Consider the following 15,788-nt stretch of genomic DNA (forward strand, 5'->3'; position numbering starts at 1 on the left):
TAAATAGCATTTACTATGTGCAGGACACCATTCTAATGTATACATAAAATCGTCCCATGTTATGCATGAAGAATGTAAGGCAAAGAAAGGTTGAATAACTTGCCCAAAGTCTCAGATAGTAAGTGGCAGAGTTGGGATTTGATCCCAGGCAGTCCGGCTCTGTTCTTGACCACTCCACTATACCGATACACTAATACCCATTCTTTGACTTGTCTACATCAGGTCCAGATGAGAGCTCTCTACTAAAACTCCTCGGTCAGAGGAATACTGGCTTAACATCTTACCCCTGGAGGAGCATTTCCCAAAATATGATAGCAACAGGTGTTGAAAAAACTAACAGAAACAAAAATAAATGCTATAGCCAAATAAATTTGCAGTTACATTAAACCAAGTTAAACAGGTTTTATATTACAGAACTTCTCAGAGCCTTTAATATGCTAATAGACATTATACATTCTCTGAGAGAGTCTAAAATATTTCCCAAACTTTTGGGACCATAGAAGCTTTTTTGATGCATTGATGTCATGACATATCATGTGCCCTGTGGAAAACTCAATTGAGTAAAAAAGGCAAATTGTGTATTATTACAAAAAGAGTTTTGACGTCAAGAATGTCCTAAGATGGGTTAATCCCAACACTTTGGGAGGCTGAGGCAGAAGGATCCCTTAAGCTCAGGAGTTCAAGACCAACCTGGCCAACTTAGGAAGACCCCCCATCTCTATATTTTTTTAAAGGCTTTTTTAAAAAATGAAAAAAAATAAAAAATAAAAAAAAAAGATGAGTTCAAAACCCCCAGGGTTCCCTGGTCCACAGTTTGACAATGGCTATTCTAGAAAATACTATTTAAAATATAAGACTTGAAGCTCATCTTCAAGGGAGGCTAAATACCATATCATGCTGCCCCATGCGTAGGATGAAGGAGAAAAGCGAATGAAAGAATGTGGATGTGTGTTTCAAAAACAGTCCCCTTTCATTTCACATTCTATGTTCATATAAATAAAAAAATAATTAAAAAAAAATCAGTTCCCTATCCTACTAGTTCTCTTTTCTTTTTTCCTTTTTTATTCTCTTTCCTCCTTTTTTTTTTTTTTTTTTTCCATTTAAAAATCTCTTGTTGCTCCATAAAGATTTAAGGTAGCTTAATCTTCCAGTGAGTCAATGTTCCTGTTGACGGAGACATATTTAAGTAAAGGGTCATTATTTTAGGTGGATTCCTAACCCTTCACTCTATCCTAAAAATTCCCTACTATCATCCTACAGGTCAACCTAAAATTTCTGCCATTGGCATTTTGTTTATTGGGTTAAGGCCATGTCTTTCAAGAAAGAGGCCTTGGGTTAAGATACAGTTTCATTTTGCAGTTAGGTGTGAACACAGGTGGCTACTGCCACATGGGAATGTGTCTCTCAGATTAGGGCACTCATCCAGGAAGAGACCCCTAAGGACAGGGACCTGGGATGGGAAAGTACTACGATGGGTACTTGCATGCAGCCCTAGAAAGTGAGGTGCCCTGCTAAGAAGTCACTCTTTCCTTTTTAGGGAGATGTCCAAAGATACGTTTTATTTCTTTAACAGGTTTGCTTTTTGTTTTTTTGAGACAGAGTCTTGCTCTGTCACCCAGGCTGGAGTGCAGTGGCACGATCTCTGATCACTGCAATCTCTGCCTCCCGGGTTCAAGTGATTCTCCTGCTTCAGCCTCCCAAGTAGCTGGGATTACAGGCATGCACCACCACGCCCGGCTAATTTTTTTGTATTAAAGTAGAAATGGGGTTTCACCATGTTGGGCAGTCTGGTCTTAAACTCCTGACCTCAAGCAATCCACCAGCCTCTGCCTCCCAAAGTGCTGGGATTAAGGGATGAGGCACTGCACCTGGCCTCTTTAACAGTTTTATCTAGGGCCTGCCCTTATCTGAGGTCATTTTGTGTTTATATTAGACTGCAGGTCTTTGAACCTGATTTCAAACCTCATGTCAAGGCTAATGCAGCATCTGCAGTACTGCACCCAAATGTGACAACCCAGACCAGGTGGGGAAAATGAAATCTAGTTCAGGCTGGGTGGCCCAAGGTCCCCCCTGTTACACTGGCCAGCGGCAAGGTAACACTGGCCTTGGCTCACAAGGCACGTAAACCACACAAGATGCTGCAGTCAACACCATCGAGGCGAGAGAGAGAATTATAGACTGGAGGGGATGCGAAGGGTCCTCTCCCTTGAGAACCCCACCGTCTCCCATGCTTCTTTGTTCTGTCTTCACAGGAGTAGGGGTCCAGCTATCTGTAATTGGGAAGTGAAGAGGATGTGACCGCCAGGTGATGCTAACCCCGAATCCTTGGTGCCTGTATTATGCACCCTATGCTGAATTTCGGTTCCAGCTGTGTGCTAGGTGAGTCTTTGGGTGTTTGACTGAATGATCTTTTAAGGCTGGTGTGCCCCTTGTCAAGGCTAACCCATCCAGCTAAGTGTTTTCTAAACAACAACACAGTCTGGGCACAGTGGCTCACACCTGCAATCCCAGCATTTTGGGAAGCCAAGGCAGGTGGATCATCTGAGGTCAGGAGTTCGAAACCAGCCTGGACAACATGGTGAAACCCCATCTCTACTAAAAATACAAAAATTAGCCAGATATGGTGGCGGGCGCCTGTAGCCCCAGCTACTCAGGAGGCTGAGGCAGAATTGCTTAAACTCGGGTGGGGGGAGGTTGCAGTGAGCCAAGATCGCGCCACTGCACTTCAGCCTGGGTGACAGAACAGGACGCTGTCTCAAAAACAAAAACAAAAAACAAAACAAGCTTATTAGGAGTTTTTGTATGTATGTTAGTAATACATACTAATTATAGAAAATTTAGAAAATACGGATAAGAAAATGAAAAAGTCATCATAATTCTATCACCCAGAGATAACCACAGCCGACTTTGGATGTAAGTCCCTCCTGTCCATCCTTCCAGTCTCTAAATCTCACTACATATGCTGCTGATGGGATTCATGTGTGGTCCAAGCATCGTGCTGCCCCACCCCTCAGACGCTGATCTGCAGCCATGACTGACTTAGGGGAAGGGGCCAGTTTTTCTGTTGGGCTTCTTGGGTGTGGAGGGTAAAGGGAGGGGCTAACAGGGAGCCCGGTGCTCTCTCTGTCTCAAGGCCAGGTCTGACCTGGCAGAGAGGAACTGGCTCCACAGCTCTGGGCAGAATCCACTGCCGCTTCCATGCAGGGAGGACCGGGGGAACCGCAGCCCCACTCTGGTAAGTGAAGAGAGGGAAGCTGTTTATCTTCAATAGTGCGTTGGGGCTGGTATTTTCTCTCCTGGCACCCTCATCCCGGGGCAGGGTCCTTGGCAGGAGTGGACAGAGACAATGCCCTCTTGGCCACACTTCCACGTCCTTAGCTCCTCACACCCCCTCCAGCACTGGCCACTGAGGCTGCTCTGCTATTCCTTTTAGATTTCCCAATTCCAAGTCTATATTTAGTCTTTTCTGCACTAGAACACGCACGGCAGTTAAATATGAAATCTAAGATGTCATCAACCAGCAGCCTAGGATTCCACATAAAATGCATGCAGAAACGTACCGAGGGCTGGCTGGCTGCGATGAGTCACCTCAGGGCCCCCAGCCGCTCGCCACCTCTTAATTCTTCACATTAAGCAAGGAGAGCAACTGGGGAAGCTGGGCTCTTCGGAGGCAAACACCGGCCAACTAGGGGATGCTCCTCTGCTGTTTCCACTTCTCCCCAGGCAGCCCCTGCTGGCTTTCTGTTTATTTTGCAATTAGCACTTGAAGGAGACTCTGGGGACATTTTTGCTTGGGGGCTGAGAGCTGATATTTCAGAATTTCTTCCCCTCCTTAGAGCACTAGGTTCTGGAAGGAGGGTTTGAAAACAACAGCTCTCAGCGTTCTTTCTAGTAATACTCTTGATAATGATCCTTGGCAATTTCATTATCCACAGACAAGATCCTTCCGATACTCAGCCTCCCGGTTCCTCTCCTTGCTCTTCTCCACCAATCTTGTCCTTTATGGTATCGCGGCCACTCACCTCCATGGCCGTTCCCTTGACTCTGTCGTTACTCTCAGTTGCGCTGTCTGTACCATCTTGACTTCAAAGGTCCCACTCTCCTAACACAGTACCCGTCCCACTCAGTCTTCCCTCTCCAGTGATTCTTCAGCTTTACTGCGACCCACAATGGACTGATCTGCGATCTTTTCACCGTTCCTTGCTCCTACTTGCAAGTCCTCCCTGCCCTCTGTACCCACTTAGATGCTGTGATCTGGGGTCTTCATCCCTCCCATCAATACACAGTCAACTCCCTTGACCTCCTCTCCTTTGTTGTACCTGCCTGGCAAGACCACAGTCCTGGCTGAATCCTACTGTCTGCCCACTGTGTGCACCTGCCCGGCTGTGTGCAGCTGCCTGGTCTCACTCTAAGTTCAGCCTCACTAGCTGCAGGTGGGTCCTGGCGTCTGGCTGGCACTCCTATTTCATTTCCCTGCACTACTTATTCTCACACTCTCCAAGACAGTGATTTCATATTTTTCCCCCACTCAAACTTGCAACACTTCCTCCCCTATCCTCACCCTCACCTGGTGACCTTTCTTCCAAATTCACTGAGCTAATAAAATAACTGGCTGCCAAGTTCCCATCTTCCCACCCTTGCCCGCACTCCCACCTCCATCTGTGCCTACCTGCTCTGCCTTCCCGCCTTAGACAAAGAATGAATTTCCCAAGCACCTGTCAGCAATTCTCAAAGTGTGGGCCTGAATCTTGACTGTATCAGTATCACCTGGGGGATGGTCAGAAAATGCAGCTTGTCCACCCCTAGTGCAGACCTGCTGAATCAGAATGTCTGGGGCAGGGCCAGGCTCAGTGGCTCATGCCTGTAATCGCAGCACTTTGGGAGGCCAAGGCAGGTGGATCATTTGAGGCCAGGAGTTCGAGATAAACATGTGAAACCCCATCTCTACTACAAATGCAGAGATTAACCAGGCGTGGTGGTACGCACCTGTAATCCCATCTGCTTGGGAGGCTGAGGCATGAGAATCACTTGAATCTGGGAGGGGGAAGTTGCAGTGAGCCAAGATTGTGCCACTGCATTCCAGCTTGGGCAACAGAGCAAGACTCTGTTAAAAAAAAAAAAAAAAAAAAAAAAAAAAAAATTTGAGGTAGGGCCCCAGAATCTGTTTCAATGGGCTCTCCAAGGCATTCTTATGCATAGCACTGAGCTAGGTCCCTTTCTCTGTCACCTACTCAAGGACATCCCTCTAGCAATTGTCTCTTCTCTGCAGGATCGTTTCCAATATCATACAAACAAACCAGAAACAAAACACCTCTCTAGACCCCAAGCCTGCTTTAGCTACCACCCCATTTCTCTACTTCCCTGTTTTCTCTTGAACTCCCTTCAATCAGTCTTTGGTTTTCTCCCTCCTCCAAAAGTGCTCTCGCCAAGGTCATTGTGAGAGAAACTGGCTAGATGGTCACCAAACCACTTCCTCTTCCAGGGCACATAACCAAATGATGTTTCCCAGTTACTTTGCCTTTAAATGAGGCCGTGTGACTAGTTCTTGCCATGGGAACTCCAGTAGGGTCAACGTGCCAGTTTCAGGCTGAAGCACCAGAGCTCAGGTGTGCTTCTATATGGACCACTCCTTCCCTTTCCAAGGGAACCATGGCAGGTGTGCACTGAAGATGGAAAGAGCCTGGCACCCAAATCACCAAGAAGGCCACCTGCCAAATACTTGATTGGACTGTGAGATGAGTGAAATATAAGCTTTTTATTGTACTAAGTTATTGATTCCAGAGTTATTCATTGGAGAAATAAGACTGCCCCAATAAAGTCACCAGGGACTTCCAAATTTCTAAATCCAATAGTCAATTCTTAGTTATTATCACTTGTGACCAAATAGTAGCATTTGGCAAAGTCAATCAACGGTTACTTTTTGAAAAATTTTCTTTATATATTCTCTAGGCTGTTTTTTTAAGAAAAAATTCTTTAATTCACTTTAGTATGCTTTGCTAAGTCCTCTTTGTGTAAGATTGCCCCAGGACTTAGTCCTTGGATCTCTTCTCTCTCAGTACTCACTCCTTTGTTAATATCAACCTCGTTCTTGGCTTTGAATACCTTCTCTACACTGATTATTTCCAAGCTTACATCTCTAGCCTGAACCCAAGACTTGCTTGATCCACAACCTACTAGACATCTCCACTTGGTATCTAATAGCTACCCAAACCATACCCAAAACCATAATTCTGATGCCTTTCACCCTACTTCACCCATAACCTTCCTCTTCTCACTAAATATTAACTCTATCCTTCCAGTTGCTTCAGCAAAAGAAGCTGTGGACTAATCCTTGAGTCTCGCTCATTTCCTATATCCTATTATTATTAAATTCTGCAGGTCTTACCCTAACAACATCCAGACTCTCAGCTCATTCTTATGCTGCTGTCATGGTCTGAGCCGCTGCCACCATCTCCTGCTTGAGTTGTCCTGCTCTCCTCCTCACAGTCTTGCTGCTCGCTTTCTTTTCTGCCTTCTTTATAGTCTTAATCCAGCACCCAGCTTGAGCTTCATGCACAAAAATCAGATTGTCTCACTTTTCTGTTTCAACCCTCCCCCTCTGCCAGTATTTTCCCAGATCGCTTGGAATTAAAATGCTGAAGGTGGCTCACAGGCTCCCTGTTGCCCCTCTGCCTTCATCTCTCTGGACTCTCCTTGGCTCAGTCCATTCCTGTAACACCCTCTTCTTCGCTGTTTGAATCCTGCTCTTGCCTGGAATATGCTGGCCCAGATAGTCATCGCTTGCTCCCTCACTGTCTTCAAACCTCTGGTCAAATTTACCTTAACAGAGGGACCTTCCCTGATGTCAGCTCATGCCCTACACTCCCTGTGCCTCTCAGCACTTATCACTACCTAGACAGTTACTTTATTGTTTGTCTACTCCCACCAGAATGTAAGGTGGGCAGGGACTTTGTCTTGTTTATTCTGTGTCTCCAGAACATAGAACAGTGTTGGGTACACAGTAGGTGCTCAGTAAACATTTGTAGAATGAATGAAAGAACAAACAGCTGAAAGGGCCAGCTACAGCCTCCTTGGCTTAGTGAAGAAGCAAGTTTTTCCAGTTGTATTTTGCACTTGTGCTTCCATTCTGGTGGATCCAGAGTCTTTTCTTCCTCTCCTTGTGAAGTTTGTCTCAAGGATCTTGTCTGCCTCTTGTGTGACCTGTTTTGGACTGTCCTGGGTGATTCGCCCATCTTCTCAAAAGTTGGCCTTGTAGTTACCTGGTGACATTGTACGTGATTCTGTATCACAGATTCTTGTTCATGAGGCTCCAGGACTTCATTGTACACCACGGGGAGGGCTGATCCTCCACCTGCTGAGGTCTGACTAGAGTCACCAAGGGCAGCATCGGGTTCTTCTTTTGCAAAAGTGCAGAAAAGCAATCATGAAACCATCAGGGGAGAGGATGGAGGTGTGGAGGCCTGTCCAGTCATAGGATTCTGGAAGAGGGATGAACGGGCTGGGCAGGCTGCTGAGGAGGTGCTGCTTCCTGGTGCCCCCTCCTCTCCAGCACTGTCTCTGGGAAAGGTTGTTGGAACCAGAAAACACACAGCCTTGGTTGATGAAAAGCCTGTTTATTCCTAGTACACTGGACACTTTGTTCAGGAATAGTTCATCCATTTGAAAATATTGCCCTTGTAATGGTGCCAAGGTCATTGCCTGCTGGGGTTATCAGCACTGTGTATGCCAGCTCTGACTGGGTGTTTTAATAGGTGGATCATTTCCCTGCCAGAGGGACTACAGAACATTGAATGGTTAATTTGTATTCAGTGCTATCCCTGCATGCAGTCTTCATATTCAGCTTTTGTTGGGACTTTAAGAAAAAAAGAGAAATGAATAAATAGGTTAGGATGCAATGAACTGCTTTAAAAGGAATTTTAAGTGGTCCTGACTCACTTTAGAGTTCTCCATACCCATCTGATAATAACAATGTACCTACCTTTGCAAAGTATGCCAAACAACAGCAACAAACTCTTGTATTCATTGTCTCCTTTGATGCTCAAATAGATCCTGTAAGGTAGGGTGGTGTGGTCCTACCTTACAGGATTGATTTGAGCATCAAAGGAGACAATGAATACAAGGTGAGAAACTGAGGCTCAGGGAAATTAAATGGCTTTTGTCAAACAAGGTCAAAGAATTAACACAGTGGAACCAGCATTGTGACCCAAGTCTCTTAGTGCCCAGATTTGACCGTGTCCATCCCATCATGGTGAGCCAGGCAGGTGTACAGGGGAAGGATCTAGCTGGGTTTGGACAGAGATGCTTGATGTGTCGAAGTGAATGTGAGTGAAGAATAATTTTGTTACTAGCTATAGCCCTTGTCAGCCAACACATGGTAATAAATACAGTTGCTCACCTTGAAAATGGTGTGAAGCCCCTACCTGCTGAGTGGATGATGAGTGTCCACTCATGTGTGGCCAGGCCTGGGGGAGGCAAACATTCCATGCAGCAGCCTGTGGCACTGTGGGAAAATCTCCTCTCTGGTTTTTAAGAGATCAGAGTTCTAGTGCCAGCTGCACAGTACATAGGTCCATCGTGTGACTTTGAGCAAACAAGGTCTATAATCTGTAAAAACAGATTTGATCACATCTGTTCACCCCCCTAGTATAGACAGACAAGTTTTATTGCAATGTACCAGTGGCTGGAATAAAGAAATAAAAAGCTCACCCATCAAATTGGTGAATGCCATGAAGTTAGAGTGTAGCTAATGACAAATGACAGATAAGTTTTCTTGAAGACCTTGAGACTTGTAGGAACATTTAGATGAAACGTCTAAGGTAAATGCACAGAATTGTATTTAGGTTTAACAAAAATTGCACCAGTGACAGCATTTGTTCTTGATGCACACTAGTTTACTTGTTGAAAAGATTTGGGAAAGGGAATACACAGGTTTGGACTCGAGAAGATTTAGGAGTTTTAATTGATTCAAGTCTCAATATGAATGGGGATTGACAAAGAAATTAGCACAACCATGGACTCTCCCAACACAAGTGTAGAATCTAGGACAAGGAACCATGTTGGGCTTGCATGCGTGGCCAGGTAAGCATTGGGTTCTGTAAGCATACGCTTAATAAGGTTATTGACAAACTGGAACTAGCGTAAATGGTTGGGAAATCATAGTCTATATCAGTGGTTTTAAGGCCTGTAAGGAGAACACTTAATGGGCTGACATGATGGTGGTTTGCACAGAAATAAATGGTGAGGAGGATGAGGAAGTGCATAATCCATATGGGTATCTGCAGGGCCAAAGCTAATCCAGCAGATGAAACTAAAGGGAGGCAGAGTTTACCTGTAAAAATGGAAGCAGGAGGCCTTGCCAGGTGGTGAGCTGCTTCTTGTCAGATGTGCAGGCAGTGGCAGCCTGACCTCCTTGTGGGGACTGGCACGGAGGTTCCAGCACCATGTGAGATTGGAGCTAAGGAAGGGCTCTTGATTGACAGCAGCAATCTAGGAAATGGGAGAATGAGTGAGATGAAAACTGGAAATGCTTTGTAAATGTGAGGTTGTACTGTTAGGCGCTGAGGAGGAAGGCCCTCAGCATTGCCTCAACTCAGACTTTCCACCATTCCTAGGTAGGGCGAGAAGTGTCTGTCTGTACTCACTCCTCACTATCTACAGCCAGTCTCTAAGCTCTGCCCGTCCCTCTGCATGTGCCTGCACACAGTCACACAGTTTGCTAAGAAGTGTTCTTTCGTTTGTTTTAGACAAGGTCTCGCTCTGTTGCCCAGGCTGGAGTGTTCCTAAGCAGCTGGGACTACAGGCATGAGCCACCACGCCCAGCTAATGTTTACATTTTTTTGTAGAGGTGGAGTTTCGCCATGTTGCCCAGGCTGGTCTGGGACTCCTGGGCTCAAGCAATCCTCCCACCTTAGCCTCCCGAAGTGTTGGGATTACAGGTGTGAGCCACTGTGCCCGGCCTGCTGAGACTTTTGAATGTGTCCTGTTTCCACTATACCATTGAGAACACTGAAGTACCAGAGAATTCCAGGGTGGGGAAGAAATCCAGAGTCTGCTCCTGAAAGAGGCCACTCTTGAGTGAGTCTGTTCCAGGTAAATCAAGTGAGCTGGAAGATCAGTGAGCTTGGATTTATTTGGTATCTTTTTTTTTTTGTTCCTTCTTTAAAGGGAGCCGTAGAATTAAGGGTTGAGGTTTTTCTTTCTTCCTTTTCTTTTTAGAGTTTTTTTTGGGCTACCTAATACATCAGCTGAACTAATCTGCAGAAAATAAATTTATCTTTAAAATAGAACTATTTAGATGCCTGAGTAACAAACCCTATCTCAGTAGAAGCTGTTGGCAAAATGAAGCTCACCTCTTAGGCTGACAGCACTGTGGAAATGATGCTCACGGTTTCAGGGGTGAAACCAGATTGGCTTCCAGCCAAGGGTGCCTTACTAATGGGCGTATTTGCATTTGGGGAGGAAAAGACCTGTGGCAACACAGCCGCGTGGTTGTTCCTCATAACCCACAGTTGGGTTTCATCTGGACTGCCTCCCCACCCCTAACATCTGCTGATGTATCTGTGTCTAAAGCCCTAGTTTACTCTTTTTTGTCCTCATCCTTCAACAAGCCCTACGTCTTATGTGCCTACTGTCCAGACTTCTCTTAAATCTATCTATTCCTTTCCACCCCAACTATCAACTCAACTGAATAGCCACTAAATGAGGCATTGTGCTAGGCTCTGAATTGCAAAGATCATTAGGGCATTTGGTCTTATTACTTCAATTCTGGGTTATGCACCTGTGCCAGGAGGTGCAGCTGATTTTCCTGATTACACTTCCAGACCTGCCACTGCTTCTCATATATACAACTTTTGCTCAGATGCTATCCTGTCCTTCCTGTGAGGTATAGTCAAAACCTGCATTTTCAGAGGCCTCTGTAGCATGCACCCATTGTGACTGTGCAGTCTTAGCTCCTTTTGGCCCTGTAGAAGGAGAGTGGATTCTAGAAAGATCCCTGCCCAGCCACTTCCTGCCCACTGTGACCTTGAGCAGAATCTCAAGCTCCAAGTGTTGTATGAGTGATGGTGAAGGGGTAGCAAGGAAACTTGAGTGGGTTTGTCAGAACTAGGAGCAATAAGAAAACCTGAAAGAGCCTCCTGTCTTAAGAAGGCACTTGACTGCCTCTGATCAATTCAGGGAGGCTTCAACAGCTCTTAAGAGGATTAGGCCAAAGGACTTCAGTGAAACTTTTGTGCTTTTGTTCCCTAGAGTAGAAACCCTTGACACGTGTTACACACAAACAACACTTGGGGTAGAACAAGAGCTTCGCAATGATCTGTCTGGAACCCATGATACAATTCAGCATCTCTTTAGAGCTTCAGTCTATTAAACATTTCCAGACTATTTCACTTAACCTTCACAATTATTGAAATGCTTAGAGGGAAAAAAAAAAAACCTCCACATTTAAGATTTCCTAAGCAGAAGCATCACCAGCAGCCTCAACAGCCATTCAAAAAGATATCTTCTCCGGGCTTGTTACTTCTTATCCTCCCTCTGTTATATTATAGAACTCTTCTTAGAGAGATTGCCTGGAAAGAGGTAAAGTATGCATAGACATGATCAGCCCCATTTGCAGCTGAGGAAATGAGACTCAGAGTGGCAAAGTGACTTTTTCAGAATCACAGCAGTAAATGGTAGCATTAGGAAACTAAGCCTGATAATCCTGTTCTTGTCCTGTTGAGGAGACAGTGAGAGCAAAGGGAAGTGGCGACAATGAAGGAATAAAACCAAGCTCATCCCCCTGTTCCTCATGCCCAACGCTTGCCAAGACTTTAGGTAACAGAAGGAAGAGAACACATGGATGGGGACATGCTGGGCCCGGAAGAGCTGTGTATGTCCTGCAGACCATGCATGTGGAGCCCATGGCCATGTGAAGGGGGTGGGGTTCCAGTCCTAGAAGCAGGATCATGGAAGTGGCCTTGGAGGACCTGACGAGGAAGCCTATGATCTTCCAGGTACCTTTAGGTGATGTGGATTTAGACACTGGGTGTGGCTGTGAAGCAGACTTTTGCTTTTTTGGTTGTCCGGCATTCATTTAATCATTCCCCAGCTTCCTGCTTGGGAACTTCCACTAATGCTATCAATCCATGGACTTCTAGAGGAGCTGAATCTACCGCTGGCTCAGGAACAGGCACCTGACCTGGGCCTAAGTTAATGAATCCATCAAATTTACCTTGGCAAAGTGATTGCCTCAGGAATGGGCAGTGACCCAACTAGAGCCAATAGGACTTTTCCCAGGTATCCTGAAACAGACACTCTTTTTCTCCTGGATGTGGACCTGAGACAGTATAGTTCTGGGAGTTGCTGACAACCATCTTATGGTCATGAGCTGATTTGAGATTGGCTTCAACAAACAGGAAGTAGAACAGAGAGAGAGAGATAAATTGGATCCTGATAAAATTTGTTTGGAATCTTGTATATGATGATTTTTCTCCTGAATTTTTTCAGTTATATGAACCAATACATTTTGTTTGTTTAACGCAATATGGGTCATGTCTTCTCTCAGCTGCAGGTGGATGAATCCTGTTTCATAAAGTAGGATTTTAAACATAGTCTGCAGAGTGAAAGTTTGTCATACAGGTTTCTTATCATGGAACTTCTTTTTTTTTTATAGAATTGTGGAAAGCTTGCAAAGGGCTTCTGCTTCTGACTATGATGGAGTGACTGGTATCAGATGGCCCTCTTGTCAGGAACAACCATAAAAGCTATACTTCACCCAGCTTTTTGATAGCATGGAGAAATGTCAAGATAGCTAGGATTGGAAGGAGTAGATAGGATCCCTGACAGAATGAAGTATGGTTCCAATCGAAAGCCCAGATTTTGTGGAAAGTGATAAGCTAATTTCAAAATTTATATGGAAAGGTAAAGTCCAAGAATAGCAAAGACTATCTGGAAAAGGAAAAAATATTTTCTTAACATTACTAAATATGACAAGTTATTATCAGGCTACAGTAACTAAAACAGAATGATATTGCCTCAAGTAGATATCAATAAATAGATTATTGGAACAAAATAAAAAATCCAGACCCAGAAATATACAGTCTTTTATTTTCAGCAAAGGTGCCACTGCAATGCAGTGAAGAAAAGATGAGCTTTTCAATAAACAATGTGCTGAGTCAATTGGATATACACTTGAGAAAAATGGAATTTGACCCCTACCTCACACTATACACAAAAATCACTTTCAGATTGATTATAGACCTAAACGTGAAAGATAAACAGTAAAGCTTCTAAAAGATAGCATTAAAGAATATCTTCATGGCCTTGTTCATTTTGATATCTCCTCAAGAGTTTGGTACGTGGTCAGTGTTTGATAATTGTCCATTACATGAATTATGGAGTGGGGGAAATAAAGTGAGAGCAATGGATGGGAGGTTGGTGTGACAGCAGCAAAGGTAGTAGTCATGGGATCAGGGAGAAAGGACACACTGCATCATTCTGGGGTAATTTTTAGCAAAAGATACATAATCCCTCCATCAGGGAAGGTGTAAGCCATGGCAGGTTGAAGGAGCAGGCCAGGAAGGCTCTAAGCCAGCCAGGCCCACAGAAAGTCGAACATTTGTACTCTCCTGAGGACTCCAGGCTTTTAGCTTGTGGGACTTCATTCAAAATTTCTGTCCTTGTATTTCATAGTTATTTTAAAAATTGGAATAACTATTTGTTATTAGTCAATAACTTACATATTTCACATGTTAAATTTGGTGTTGCTGCTTACAAAGTGCCACAACTGGCCAGGTCTGGTGGCTCATACCTGTAATCCCAACACTTAGGGAGGCCGTGGTATGAGGATTGCTTGATCCTATGAGTTTGAGATGAGCCTGGGCAACATCATGAGACCCTGTCTCTTTAAAAAAAAAAAAGAAGTAAAAAAAAAAATTAGCCAGGTGTGGTGGTGCATGCCTGTAGTCCCAGCTACTTGGGAGGCTAAGGTGGGAGGATCCCTTGAGCTTGGGAGGTCGAGGCTGTAGTGGGCTGTAATTACACCATTGCACTCCAGCCTGGGTGACAGAGTGTGACCCTGTCTCAAAAATAAAATAAAAAATAAAACATGTCTGCAAATTCTTTGATGCTTCTGCCATTGAGAGGTAGGTTTATGTATCCTTCTGCTTCAATCTGGGCCTTAGTTACTTGTTGACCCACTTTAGTGACTGGTTGGCCAATGGAATAAGGCAAAAATTATCCTAAATGTCTACAATGTTAGGTTATAAAAAGCAACACTGCTGTACCTGGTTCTCTTGGGATACTTGCCTTTGCAGCCCCAAGTTGTCACGTAAGAAGTCCAAGGTTGCCAAGCTCTGAGTGAGTCTCAGCCACATCGAAGGCCAGATGAGGGTTTTCTGGATAATGGGCCCAATTGAAGTCGCCGCCAACAGATGCCATCAATTACCAGACACATGAGTAAGGCTGACTCCCGAGGACTCCTGTACCTCATGACTGAGTTGCTTCCAGCCTCCAAGTCTTGCCAACCAAGACTCTAGACATTACAAAGCCATGAAAAAGCTGTCCCCACCTTGCTTTTGCCAAATTTCCAACCCACAGAATCTGTGAACATAATACAATGATTATCTTTTACTGCTAAGTTCTGGAATAGTTTATTACACAGCAGTAGATATTTGGACTATCAGTCATGATGTATTTTCATCAGAACACACAGTTTGCAGTAACTGATGCTATGAAAAAACAGTTGCTTGTGTCTTATGTTTCAAATATACATCTATGTGGTATCTAATGGTTTCTATTTACTCTAATAATCAATGATGTCAATTTCAGTGGCTTCTACAAATTAAAAGCTCCAAATACAATGTCCCTCCACCCAAAACAGATGTGTGAACACGTTGATATTGTGTGATTTATATAAACATGCTCATGAGACTGAGGGAGGAGTAAACACGTAGCGCTTTTGTACTCAATTTTCAAGTAAGTGTCCTGCATTTTGTCTTGGGCTCAGAAGGTGTTTCTCACGGTCTGGTAGGAAGCCTGGTGAGGGAGGCTGACACTCTAGTTCACCTGAAGGCAGAACAGAAATGGACGATGGGAAGCTGGTGTTGGAGGCAGGGAGGAAAACGCCCTGGTAATCTGGTTGGAAGTGGCCAGTCCTTCTGTTTAGATAAAAGAAAAAACTCAAACTAAACTTCAAAGTAAAAATGCCTCATGGGCTATACATAAGACTCCATGTAAAACAATGTGTTATTGAAAGCCTGAAAACAAAGGATTGACAAAATCATATGAAACAAAGGCAAATAAAAAATAGGGATTGGCACGGCTAAAATCAAACAAGTTTGAATTTAAACACGAAGTATTAAGCAAGTCAAAGCATGATGTTTTGTAATGCTAAAAGTGTAAACCACAATGAAACCCTAGTAGTTATAAATAGATATATGGTAAGTTATAATAGTGATAAATTCATAAAACATAAACTACAGAAATTCAAAGAGAAATAGAAAAATACTAATGGTAGAAGATTTTAATTCTTTTACCTGAGACTTTGACAGGTACAAAAAAATAAGAATATTGAAGACTAAAATAATGCAATTTAAAAGATAGTCTTTGTGAACATATATTCAAATGCTATATCAGAATATATCTTCTTTAAAGTACTCATGCAATAATCACAAAAATGTTACTCTTAGATTAAAATAATACTTCACTAATTTGCAAAATGGAGAAATAGTGCAGGTAAAATTATCAGCATTTCCACAAAATGGAAATTAGTTTTTAAATAATTATAAATCTAAAAACCTTATCATTTA

General features: G+C 43.8%; 1 long non-coding RNA gene across 2 annotated transcripts in view; it reads left to right on the forward strand.

The window, feature by feature from the left end:
- The window catches only part of LOC105536551, a 17,484-nt gene extending 5,508 nt beyond the window's left edge, over positions 1-11,976 (forward strand). The window contains exons 2-5 of one of the 2 annotated variants that reach the window (XR_001005611.1): positions 2,253-2,379; positions 3,134-3,235; positions 9,843-10,114; positions 11,248-11,311. This is a non-coding gene — a long non-coding RNA (uncharacterized LOC105536551). Of the gene's footprint in view, positions 1-2,252; positions 2,380-3,133; positions 3,236-9,842; positions 10,115-11,247 lie in introns of both variants that reach the window. The other variant, XR_001005610.1, reaches the window with a different exon arrangement.
- The last annotated feature ends 3,812 nt before the right edge of the window (positions 11,977-15,788 follow it).

The sequence above is a fragment of the Mandrillus leucophaeus genome, unplaced genomic scaffold, assembly GCF_000951045.1.
Source record: "Mandrillus leucophaeus isolate KB7577 unplaced genomic scaffold, Mleu.le_1.0 Scaffold160, whole genome shotgun sequence".
Taxonomy (NCBI): Eukaryota; Metazoa; Chordata; class Mammalia; order Primates; family Cercopithecidae; genus Mandrillus; species Mandrillus leucophaeus.